Here is a 13440-nt window from a genome sequence, read left to right as displayed (position 1 = left end):
GATAGGATCCTGGTGGGAAAGGAAAAACTCCTATTGGAAAGGAACACACTACTAAACTAAAGCCTTCTCCTTGCATATCGGAAAGAAAAAAATCCTGTGGTAGTTATACCTGAAGAGGCAAGAGTACCTGGGCTAAATTTCTAGAGGTTTTGGGAAAAAAGAAACCATACAACAACAAATCATAAGATCTAAAAAACCCATTATATTTACTAAAAGTCAACACTGAAAAGCTATGTAATTTGGTAGGCTGTATCTTTGTAATCTTTAATATAGATTTATTTTCTTCTCAATACCTAAATTTATATAATTTAGATTAAAACAATCTTTTGTATAGAACTTACAGAATTTCATGCACTTTCTGTCCCATACTGATGCGTAAAAGCTTTCTAGTCTTATTCATAGCCTCCTCACATCTAATTTGGTATTTTTTTGTTTTAGCAATCTACTTTTACTTGATGTTCCAAAATATTCACCTTGTTTTTCACAAGAATGCTGTTTATAACATTTCCATTAGTTTTAATTTTATTAAATTATATGAATATGATCACAGACAATTGGTTTAAACAGATCTGGCAATAAACACAACCAACACTTGACAAATATATAAACCAACTTAATTGGTAGGCACAGAAGTATCTATAAGAGATCAATTTACTAGCCCAGGTATTAAGCATGCCATAGCAATCAGTCAATATGTTTATACCAAAAAAAAAAAAATGTAGAAACTCAATCATTTTGCAAATTGTTGAATGGAAGCCATGTAATATAATTTCAACTGTATACTGAAAAGTGTTTTACATGTTTTAGTCCTTTAAGCACTCAGTGAAAGTATAAGGATACACAAATAGAAACTTAACAACTCTGCTAAATATTCAACTGTACACATTCCCCACAGAGGATTGGTAACATTTTTATATATAAGGAATACAATTATATTTACTTGTATTAATATATTGGTTTACTTAAATTTAATCTAAGGTTATCTCAGACACATGGCCTTGTTTATAATGGGAATACCATAGAAAACAGCCCCATCTAGTGGAGAAATAGACTACCATTTCCAGAGCTTGTTTCAGTCCTTTTTATTAATGTTGCAGTAAATTTCACAAAACTGACTTTTACAAAGACTGGTTTTTCATTCATAGCATGTAATTACCCACATTTATCCTAATCAACATTCTGATCAGAATTTTTCATTTGATAGTGCTACTTCTTTCTGAACATGGGATTTTCTCAACATCTAACAAATTTTCCCACAGTAAAACAAATAGTGCCATTTAATTTTTCAAAGGCAAAACTCTGTAAAATAAAATACACAGAAGTTATTTCATGAAGACACAGATATGGAGCAATATTCAACAAGCATATGCAATAGTTCTCCTCAAAGTTCCTAGGGCCCTAACAACAGCAAGGGAGACACACAAAAACACAATGTTTCTAAATACTTTTAGTGACTTTTCTCCATTAATAAATCATATAATAAAAACTTGTATTTTAAAAGAAATTGATGAAAAAATTGTCATAACAGATTTAAAGATTAATAAAAGTCCCCTTTTTAATGACCACTTTAAAATGTGTATTTTATATTGACAAAAATTGATTAATTTATCCTGTAAAATATTTTGAAATATATTTATACATTGTGGGATGACTAGAGTCAAGTAAAATATTCATGAACTTCTCATATTTTTTCCTGGTGAAACACTTAAAATATACTCCCTCAGCAATTTTCAAGAATACATTGTCAACTATAGACAGCAACAATAGACAATACATCTACTGAATTTATTCCTAACTGAAAATTTGTATCCTTTGACCAAATCTTCACATAACCCTACCCTACCAGCACCAGCACCTGGTAACCAGCATTCATTTCTTCTGGTTCCACATACAACTGAGATCATGGGGTATTTGCTTATGATCCCCTGGATTACCACAGTGTCTGTTGTAATTTTTACCTTTTTCATTTCTAATTACCTTGATGTGGCTCTTCTCTTTCTCCTGGTAAATTTAGCTAAGGGCAATTTTATTTATCTTTTAAAAGAACCAACTCTGATTCATTGATCCTTTGTATTATTTTTTAAGTCTCAATTTCATTTATTTACATTGTAATCTTTGAATTTTTTCCTTTTGCTAGTTTGGGGTTTAGATTGTTTTTGTTTTTCTAGGACTTTGAGAGACATCATAAGGATATTTATTTAGGATTTTTCTGTTTTTCTAATGTAGACACCTCTAAATTATGAACTTCCCTCTTAAAACTGCTTTCACTGTATCCATATATTATATTTCTGGTGTCATTTGATTCTAGGAATTTTTAAATTTCTTCCTTGATTTCTTCTATGATCCACTGATAATTCAAATACATATATATGTTCGTGTATTTCTGTGGGGTTTTTGCTTTGTTTTTTGCTGTTGGTTTCTAGTTTTGCTCTACTGTGATCTGACAAGATGCAGGAGAATGTATCAGTTCTTTTGTATTTATTGAGATGTTTACAGCTTTGAATATTGTCTATTTGGGAGACTATTCCATGGGGAGCCAAGAATGTATACTCTGGTGTTGATGGATGAAACAATACTCTATAGGTATCTTTTAAACCAATTTGTTCTATGGTATGACTTAACTCTGGTATTTCTGTTGACTCTGTACCTGCTTGACATACCTACTGTATTTGTGAGAGTGGGATATTAAAATCAGCCAATATGATTATATGGGAGTCAATCTATCCTATTAAGTAGTTTTTGTTTAATGAAATTACGTAAAATGTCATTTAGTGCATATATATACTTAGAATTCTTATGTCTTCTTTGGGAATTGTCCCCTTTACCTACATGTAGTGAACTTTTTGTTTCTTCTGCTTTGAAGTACTGCGCTGAAGTCAACTTTGCTAGAAATCAGAATGACTACTTCTGCTTTCTTTTGGGCTCCAGCTTCATGGAATATTGTTTTCTATCCTTTCAATTTCAGTGTGTGTGTGTGTGTGTGTGTGTGTGTGTGTGTGTGTGAAGTAAGTTTTTTGTGGGCAAAATAAAGTTGGATTTTGTTTTTTGATCCTTTCTGCCAGTCTTTGGCTTTTTAAAAATTTTATTTTATTGGTACATTTTAGGTATACAATATAATGACATTCATCATTGGAAATTTGCACCTTTACATAATCTCTCTTGGTTCTTATTTTTTTGCCTTTCCCCTGCCCTCCCTTCAACTCCTCCATCCCTCCCTATTTACAAAGACTTTGTTTCCATTTTATCATTTTCTCATATTAATTCCATTCCCTTCTTTCATTACCCCTGCCCCTCCTACTTCTCCTTCGCCTCTTTTCTTCCTATTTGAAATTACCTATTATACCTTTTAGTACTTATTTAAACTTTCAGTCTGTGGCTTTTGATTGATAACATTTACACTGAGTGTTACTGAAAGATATTTATAGATGCCTGTCATTATTGCCTTGTGTTTCTTCTCTTTAATTGCTTTCCCAGTGAGATTAGGTATTTCCTATGGATTTTTCTTTTCTTTTATTATTAATTATATTGGTACATTTAAGGTATACAATATAATGACATTCATCATTGGAAATTTGCACCTTTACATAATCCATCTTGGTTCTTATTTTTTCCCCATTCCCCTGCCCTCCCATCAAACCCTCCACCCCTCTCTATCTACAAAGACTTTGTTTCCATTTTTTCTTTTTCTCATATTAATTCCATTCCCTTCTTTCTTTTCCCCATCCCTCGCATTTCCCCTTCCCCTTTGTACATTTTCTTCCTATTTCACATTATCTATTATACCTTTTAGTCCTTATTTACACTTTCACTTTCTCACAGTAGAGAAACTATTCCGTATTTACTCATGTGTCCTATTTATTTCACTTAAGAGTATCGCCTGAATGTGATCCATTTAGCTACACATATCTCTAGTTTCTCGTTCTTTAAGGCTGAGTAATACTCCATTTTATTTAAAAACCACATTTTCTTTATCCAGGCTACAGTTGCTGGGCAATTAGGCTGCTTCCAAGTTTTGGCTATTACAAATTCTGCTGCTATGAACATGGGTGAACATATATCACTGTGGTATGATTCTTTTAATTCTTTGGGGAAGATACCCAGAGGGAAACAGCCGGGTCAAATGGGACTTCCAGTCCTAGTTCTTTGAGGTATCTCCATACTGATTTCCACAGTGCTTGCACCAGTCTACACTCCCACCAGCAGTGGAGTAGGGTTCCTCTTTCCCCACAGCCCCACCAGCATTTGTTATTGGTTGATTTCATGATAGCAGCCATTCTTTCTGGGTGAGGTGGAATCTCAGTGTTCTTTTCATTTGCATCTCTCAAACGACCAGTGATGTTGAACATTTTTTCATATGTTTATTTGCTATTTCTATTTCTTTGTCTGAGAAATGTCTGTTCATTTCAGATGCCCATTTTTGGATTGGATCTTCAAATTTGGGAGGTCTGATTTTTTAAAGTTTTTTATAGATTCTAGATAGTAGACCTTTGTCTGAGGGACAGCAGATGAAAATTTTTTCCTACATTGTGGTTTGTCTCTTTACACTGTTGGTAGTTTCTCTTTCTGTGCAGAAGCTTTTTAATAAGAAGAGATCCCACTTGTTGATTGTGCTAGTTCACGGGCTACTGAGGTTTTGTTCATAAAATCTTTTCCTACACAAGTGTCTTCAAGAGTTCTTCCTAACCTCTCTTCCACCCTGTTTAGTATTTCTGTTTCAATATTTAGATCTTTAATCCATTTCAATTTTAGTTTAGTGCATGGTGAGAGATATAGGTCTAGTTTTAGTCTTTGGCAAGTTGAAACCCAATTTTTTCAGCACCAATTATGAAAGAGGCTATCTTTCCTCCAGTGAGTGTGTTTGGCTCCTTTGCCAAAGATGAGGTGGCTGAGAGTGTCTGGAGTTGTTTCTGCATCTTCTAATCTCTTCCACTGGTCCTCAGGTCTGTTTCTTTGCCAGTACTATGCTGTTTTTATCACAGTAGCTTTGTAGTATAGTTTCAATTTGGGGATTGCAATACCCCCTACCTTCTTTTTATTGCTTAGTTTTGTTTTTGCTATTCTAGGTCTCTTCTTGTTCCAAATGAATTTTTGGATTGTTTTGTCAAGGTCCATGAAGTATGCTGCTGGGATTTCAATTGGGATTGCATTGAATCTATACAGCAGTTTTGGAAGTATGGCCATTTTCACTATGTTGATTCTTCCTACCTAGGAGCAAAGGATGTCTTTGCATTTTCTGCTATCCTCTTTAATCTCTTTTTTCAGAGTGCAATAGTTTTCAAGTAGAGGTCTTTGATTTCTTTTCTTACATTGATTTCTAGGTATTTCAGTTTTTTGGATGCTATTGTGAAAGGAATTATTTGCCTATTTCTCTCTCAGTGAGTCTGTCATTAGTGTAGAGGAAAGCTATTGATTTTTGTGTGTTGACCTTGTAACCAGCTGCTTGACTGAATTTGGTTATTAAGTCTAGAAGACTTTTGGTGGAGTTCTTGGGGTCTTCTATATAGAGTATCATGTCATCTGCAAATAATGACAATTTGACTTCTTCCTTTCCTATCTTCATTCCTTATATTTCTTTCTCTTGTCTAATTGCTGTGGCTAATGTTTCCAAAAGTATATTGAACAGGAGTGGTGATAGCGGACATCCTTGTCTTGTTCCTGATTTTAGTGTGAAGGATTTCAGGTTTTGACCATTTAGTATGATACTGGCTGTTGGTTTTTCATAAATGGCTTTTATCAGATTGAGGTGGAGTCCATCTATTCCAATTTTCTGTAGGGTTTTTATCATAAATGTATGTTGGATTTTGTCAAATGCTTTTTTGCATCTATTGAAATACTCATATGGTTTTTGTCCTTGGTTCTACTAATAGAGTGCATTACATTTATTGATTTGTGTATGTTGAACCATCCCTGCATCCCTGGGATAAATCCCACTTGGTCAGGGTGTATGATCTTCTTGATGATTGTCTGCATTCTATTTGCCAGTATCTTATTAAGGATTTTTGTATCTATGTTCATTATTGAGATCTCTTTTGGGGATCAAGGTGATGCTTGCTTCCAGGAATGAATTTGGGAGTATTGCTTCCCTTTCAATTTCCTTGAAGAGTTTAAACAGTAGTGGCAGTAGTTCCTCTCTAAATGTCTTGTAGAATTCTGCAGTGAAGCCACCAGGAACCAGACATTTCCTTAGTTGGTAAGTTTTTAATTACATTTTCAATTTCATTGACTGATATTGCGTTGTTTAGGATTTTTAGGTCATCTCCATCCAACTTTGGTAATTCACACGTATCTAGGAATCTGTCCATTTCTTCTGTATTTTCCATGTTATTGGCATATAGGTTCTCAAACAGGTATTGATGATCCTCTGGATTTCTGCTGTGTCTGTTGTAATTTCACCCTTTTTATTCCTAATTGCATCGATTTGGGCCTTTTTCCTTTTTTTGATAAGTTTGGCTAAGGGTTTGTCAATTTTGTTTATTCTTTCAAAGAACCAACTCTTGGCTTCATTGAGTTTTTGTGTCATTCTCTTAGTCTCCATTGCATTGATGTCTGCCCTGATCTTTATAATTTCCTCCCTTCTATGGGCTTAGGGTTTGTCCTGCTCTTCCTTTTCTACAAGCTTGAGGTTGAGCATCAGGTTGTGTAATTGGGCTCGCTCTGTTTTCCTAATGTGAGTATATACTGCTATGACTTTCCCTCATAGACTGCTTTCATTCTGTCCCATAGATTGCAATATGTTGTACTGGCATTGTCGTTTAGTTGTATGAACTGTCTGATTTCTTAATTTCCTCTGTGACCGTTCATTATTCAGAAGTGTGTTGTATAGGTTCCATGTGTTTATGAAATCCTTGAGGTTTCTTTTGCTATTGATCTCCAATTTCATCACTCTATGGTCTGACAATATACAGGGGATAACTTCAATTCCTTTGCACTTACTTAAACATGTTCTATGAGCAAGTATGTGGTCTATTTTAGAGAATGACACGTGTGAAGCAAAGAAGAATGTGTATTCTGATATTTTAGGGTGGAACACTCTGTAAACATCTGTTGAGTTCATTTGTTCAAGAGTTTGAATGACTTCTAGCATTCCGTTGTTTATTTTTTGTCTAGTTGGTCTGTTTGTGACAGTGGAGTATTATGGTTCCCCACTACTATTGTATTAGTGCTTACATGATTTTTCATGTCCGTTAGTATTTGTTTTATATAGTTGGGCGCACTAGTGTTTGGTGCATATGTATTTATGATTGTCATCTCTTCCTCTTGGATTGTTCCCTTTGCAAGGAGGTAGTGTCCTTCTTTGTCTCTCTTAATCAGTGTTAGTTTGAAATCCACTTGATCTGTAAAGAGGATAGTGACTCCTGCTTTTTGGGGGGTTCCTGTCACATGGAGTATTGTTTTCCACCCTTTAATTTTCACTCTATGAGTTTCTTTTTGAATTAAGTGTGGTTACTGTATGCAGCATATTGTTGGATCTTGCTTCTTGACCCATTCTGCCAGTCTATTTCTTCTGATTAGTGAATTGAGACCATTAACATTGATGGTAATAATTGATATGTATTGACGCATCCTTGTCATGACTTTTTCTTTTTGTTGGATTCTTCCCCTTTGTGTTTAATTTCTTGTCGTGCTTGATGGATTCATTCTGCAGGGCTTCCTGGGGTTGTGATCCTCATTGTCTTTTCCTAGTATATTGTCTAAAATTTTTTGGAGTGCTGATTTGGTATTCGCAAAGTTTCTAAGGTGCTCTTTGTCATGAAAGTATCTTATTTCTCCATCAATTTTGAAAGGTAGTTTTGCAGGGTACACCAATCTGGGTTGGAGGTTGTTTTTCTTTAGGGCTTGAAATACATCATGTCATGCTCTTCTTACCTTGTGGGTTTGTGTTGAGAAGTCTTCTGTGATTTTGATGGGCTTTCCGTTATATGTGATTTGTTTCTTTTCTTTAACTGCTTGTAGAATTTTGTTCTTCTGTTGCATTTCTGGAATCTTAACTATTATATGCCTATGTGTAGATTTTTTTTTTTTTTGATCACCGTTAGTTGGAGTCCTATATGCCTCACTTATCTCCATGTCAAGTTCTCCCCTATCTGGGAAGTTTTCTGCCATTACTTCTGTGAAGAGATTTTTTATGTCATCTGCACTCTCTCCTGTTTCTTCCTTCACTCCAATCACTCTGATGTTATTCTTCTTTGCACCGTCTAGCAGCTGCTGGATTGATTTCTCATGCTCCCTTACTATTTTTAAGAAATTTTTCTTTTCCTGGTCACTAAATGCAATCCTATCTTCTATTATCTGAAATTCTATCCTCCCATTGGCTCAGTCTGCTATGTAAAGTTTCAGTGGAGTTTTTAATCTCCTGGAAATCTGTTTGCTTCTGTTTTATGGATTCCATTTGTCTCCTATGTTGGGTTTCCATCATGTTCCTCAGATCCTCTATTGTTTTATCTGTGTCTGCTCTAGATTCATTAATCATGTCTTGTACTATGGGCACAATCTCTGCTGTTATTTGAGAAATTATTTCTGATTTCATTTTTTCCAGGTCCCCTTTCATTGCCAGTTCAGGGAGTCCAGGTGCCTGAGTATCAGATTGTTCCATCTTGTTTCCCTTTGGGGTTCCCTTAGATGATCTGGAAGTCTGGTTTGGGGGCTCATTTACGTGTCTTTTCATTTCAACAGATGCAGCCTGCTGTGTCTTTGTTAAGGCGACTTTTTAGTCACCCAGTGGCACCCAGTGGTCTTGAATTCTCAGCAAGCCACTGAGCAGCCTTTACTTTGCTGCTCACCAGTACACCAATTCCTGGGTGCAGAGTGGTGGCCTTCTAGCTCCGTGAGCTGACCTGTTGTCTGGGCAGGCTTCTGGTTGGGGCCTGAGCACACATGGGATGGTATCTAGGTGTGCCTCTCGCTCGGACCCCTATGTAGCTATTGTCTGGGAGGGCCTTTGTTTGGGGGCTGTGTACCCCAGTTTCTGTTGTCTGCACAGGCTTTGGCTAGGGTCTCCTCACACTAATGAATGGCATGGGGCAAGCCTCTGGGTATTGCTTGTGTGCCTGTACAGCTCTTCTCCAGGTGGCTCCTTGGCTGTGGTCAATGGTATGCTAAGCCTCTGGCTGAAGCCCATGTGCCCATGCAGCCCCTTTCTGGGTGGGCCTTTGGCTTGAGCAGGTGTGCCTGAGCCTTTGGGGTCAGGGCAGAGCCCCGGCTAGGATCTGTCTGCAGCCACCCTGGTCTGGGTCACACAGCTACTCCCTGGGATCTGCAGGCACTCACAGATGGAATGGTGGGCCTCTGGCGAGAGCTCACATGCCTAGGTAGCTCCTCTCTGGGCTTTCCTACAGACTTCTGCATTATGCTGAACTCAGCTCTGCTTAGGATTTTCTCGAGTATTTTTCTCCAATGCTGTTTTGATGGTCATGAACTTTTAAAATTCTCTATACTGTGGAAGGTCTTTATTACTCCATCAATTCTGGAGAATTGCAAGACACAGTAATCTGGAAATTATTTTCAGCCATAAAAAAGGATAAATTTGAGTCATTTGTTGGAAAATGGTTGAAAGTTGAGACCATCTTAGTAAGTGAAATAAGTGAGAAGGTTAAACATCACATGATTTCTCTCATAAAAGAAATATACTAAATACAAAAAATAAACTAAACAGTAAAATAATGGCAGATGTTTTGAAGCTGAGGAAAGGATCAGGAGAAGGGGGGGTAGGGTACAAAACTGGAAAGAGGGGATTGAAAATTATTAAGATATGCTATGCATATGTACAATCCCCCAAAATGAATGTAAAGTTTATGTACTACAAACATATACCAGTAAAAAAAAATGAAGAATGAAGCACACACACGAAAAGCCCACAAAATCAATCAACAGCATAAACAACTAATCAGTCTTAGCAGAAACATATTTCTCTTCCTAATAGTTTGAATTCCATATCTGCACATAAATTCAATACAGAACTTAAGTTTCTTGGTGTTGTTGAGATAATTTCATTAATATTAGTCTATTACTCTGAAATTAATATAAGCTTTTAATACTTTAATCTTTTAACAATGTTTATGAATTTAATGATGCACATGTTTCTATTTCTAGTGTTCATTAGGCACAGTACCTAACAGAAGAGTAATATATATGTTTAAATAAACTACCTGATGTTAACATTTTCAATATAATTCATGGCTTATTTTCAAAACATTAACATTTCCAACCTTCTAACTTTTCTTTAATGGCCAGGGTGCTTTTTTTAAAAAATCAAATAATTAGTTTTTAATATGCTTTTGAGTGTCTTAAGAGGCTAACTAAACACTAAAACGTTTGAAGCAATGTACTTGTTTTGAAAAAGTGATTTTTATATTATTTCAGACCCTCACTCTGACCTGAAGAGAGAGGGTGAGAATAGTGTCAGTAGTTGGAAAATATGCTTGTTAAAGCAACAATCTCTGGCCAAAGTAACCAAATACAAAGTTTTCTCCTATTCTCTGGGTCACTTCCAGATAATCAAAATTGGCTTATCAAAATTATTGTGATCAACAACATAGGAAGAAAGTGCATTTTCTATTTATAAGGACAAGAAACAAAACTGTTTTCTCAGTTAATACTAGGTTGCAGTTTTTTCCCTAAGGAAGTTTTATTCAGAAATAAGGAAGGCTTCCAGTTCCTCTTAACACAATGAATTACAAAACGTTGCTGGCTCTCTCCGCCAGCATTAGCACAGAACAATTACAAAAGGAATCAATGACCCAAGAAACAAATCAAAACCTTCAAGCGGTCTTGAAACAGAATTGAGGGAAAAGAAAACTAAAGTCTTGGGTGAAGAGCAGATACCACGGATGCTAAAAGAATGGGTGAAAGTGGGTCAGGGATTTAGCTCAGTGGCTCCGAGTCGGCCTGGCAAGTGCAAGGCACTGAGTTCGATCCCCAGTACCAAAAAAAAAAAAAAGATGAAAGAAAAATTTCTGACTCTTATGACCACCTTGTTGCCTTAGAAAAATTCTTGTCTGGCCCATCAATACATACATCAGCAGTCACAGTCCAAGTGACAAGTGCTGTAAATTAATGTTAAGGCAGGGCAAAAATCTTACCAGGGTAATGAAGAGATGAGATCTAACCATCATTTACTCTTCTGCCCTCTCCCCTTCCAAACTTCAAGACCGGTTGGATTATAACTGTAGCAGTTCCCATCTCTGAAACCAAGAAAATGCCATTTCCTAGGCTTCATCACATTGGGTCATTGTGCTGTAACCAAAGCAGCATTAGCAGACATAACACAAAGCAATTTCAGAATTCAACCTTAAAGGCAATGGATAAGATCCATTGTCCTTCTTTTTCCCTCCTTCAACAACTTTGAAAACTGTGATTGTTACAGTGGAATCGAGGTTGTAGATGAACTTTTGGGAAGTGACTGCATAATAACTTTATCAGTAGATTAACACATTGATGGCATGGGAGGTGTGGAAACAGAAAGTGCAGCCTAGGTGAAGGGAGTGATCAAGGAGATGTGACCTTCAGACTCTCTCCAACTCTATCAACTCTATCAGTACCTGACCCCTTCCTCTCTAGTTTTTCCACTCTCTCTGCTTCCTGGATGCCATGAAATAAGCAGCTTTCCACTACCACACCCTTCTACTATGATGATTCTGTCTTCCCACAGGCCTAAAACAATGGAGCTGGCAGAACACGGACTGAAATCTCCAAAATCATGAACCAAAATAAATCTTTCTCCTTTAAGTTGTTTATCTTAGGGTATTTTGTCACAGTGACCAAGAGCTAACATAGCATTATGGTTTACACCAGCATGTCTCCCTAAAGGCTCATGTGCTCACAGAAAGTCTCCTGAAAGGTAACTGAATCATGGGGGCACAATAGCTAAATGTCATGTTAGGAAGTGGGGCCTGGTTGGAAGAGGCAGGTCACTGGGAGCATGGTCTGGAAGGGTGCATTTCCTTCCCTGGTTTCTTCCTTCACACTGCTTCCTAGCCACCATGAAATGAGTAGCTTTTCCTTCACCATGCCCCTCTGCCATCCTGTCCTTCCTTGGAGCCAGCCAACTATGGACTAAAAAGTGAGGCAAAATAAACTTCTCTTTAAACTGTGGGTGTCATGTAAGTGTTCCAGCAATGACAAAGTGACTAAGACACACAGTGATGATGGTATCACAAGATGGAGGAAACTGGGATCTCTGCTACAATTTGGATATGCCATGAGAATAACCAAGACATTGCTACATAACTTGTTAGTAATCATGTGATGAAACATTCTTACATGAGATCATAATTTTAAATGATTAACATATAATACATGAGCATTTAAAGATGCATATGAGGTTTTAATTTAAAATATGGTCAAAATCAATAACATGCATGCAAGAGAGATAGCAGAAATTAAGATGCTGAAATCCTAAACTCAGACTTTACCAGTGAAGAATCAGAAAGAAATTCTAACAGCACATTTTTGTACATGTACTTCCTAAGCTGCAGATCACTTACCCAGATGAATTAGAATAATCTTGCCCACTGTGCCAGCTCATGCCACTGAATAAAATGTTCTACTTTGGGATATCATAAGCTATAACACACAGTATCTGAAGCTACCATGCTGGCAGTAAGCTGTCCGACATAAATTAAGAAAGTGGCTTCAATTTACATTAATTTTAGAAGATAATAAAAGTATTAAAGTATTCATTAGTTTTAAGACATACTGCTTTTAAAAAGTCTGTCATACTTCAGAAAAAAATTCATTGAAAGAAATTTAAGTGTTTAAATTTTATTTAGGTTTATGCATATGGTTCAGACAATGCTAAACAGCATTTTAACACTCATATGCAAATATCTGTAAGAAATTACATTCAAATTCTATCCAAGAAAATAATACTGCAAATTGTTTTCTAATAATGTGATGAATACTTATATCCTTGTGCCTGTGCCTTAACATAAAATTACAGGATCTTAGTTCACACTCGATATTTCCTAAAATCAAAATATTATTTAAAATAAGGATAATTTGAAATAGGAAGAAAAGGTGCAAAAGGGAGGGGGAAGTGGGAGGGATAGGGGAAAAGAAAGAAGGGAATGGAATTAATATGAGAAAGAGAAAAAAATGAAAACAAAGTCTTCGTAGATAGGTCGGGGTGGAGGGTTTGAAGGGAGGGCAGGGGAATGGGAAAAAAATAACAACCAAGATGGAATATGTAAAGGTGCAAATTTCCAATGATGAATGTCATTATAGTGTATACCTTAAATGTACCAATAAAATTAATTTTAAAAATAAAAAATTAAATAAGCAAATAATAGATTGCACATAAAAATGGAAATATCCCACAAATTCTCCTTAACTATGTATTACTTATGGTAACAGAGCACAATAAAAAAAACATGTAAATACTAATCAAAGCAAAGCAGGAGTGGCCACATTAATATCTGAGTAAAACAGAATATTACCAAAACT

The 13440-nt window shown here is 36.1% G+C and overlaps 1 long non-coding RNA gene across 16 annotated transcripts in view; it reads right to left on the bottom strand.

Annotated features, from left to right (window-relative positions):
- Positions 1-13440, bottom strand: part of LOC147820511 (uncharacterized) — a 59712-nt gene that overhangs the window by 37796 nt on the left and 8476 nt on the right. For 8 of the 16 annotated variants that reach the window (XR_015448442.1, XR_015448445.1, XR_015448440.1 and 5 more), the window contains one exon: positions 11079-11180. The exons of the other annotated variants lie outside the window; for them this stretch is intronic. This is a non-coding gene — a long non-coding RNA (uncharacterized LOC147820511). The remainder of the gene's footprint in view (positions 1-11078; positions 11181-13440) is intronic. 16 annotated transcript variants of the gene reach the window in all.

The sequence above is a fragment of the Heterocephalus glaber genome, unplaced genomic scaffold (genome assembly GCF_053883595.1).
Source record: "Heterocephalus glaber isolate CG9 unplaced genomic scaffold, H.glaber_assembly_v1.0 deba00001865, whole genome shotgun sequence".
Taxonomy (NCBI): domain Eukaryota; kingdom Metazoa; phylum Chordata; class Mammalia; order Rodentia; family Bathyergidae; genus Heterocephalus; species Heterocephalus glaber.
The sequence above is the reverse complement of the archived record's forward strand: the minus strand, read 5'-3'. Positions and strand labels throughout refer to the sequence as shown.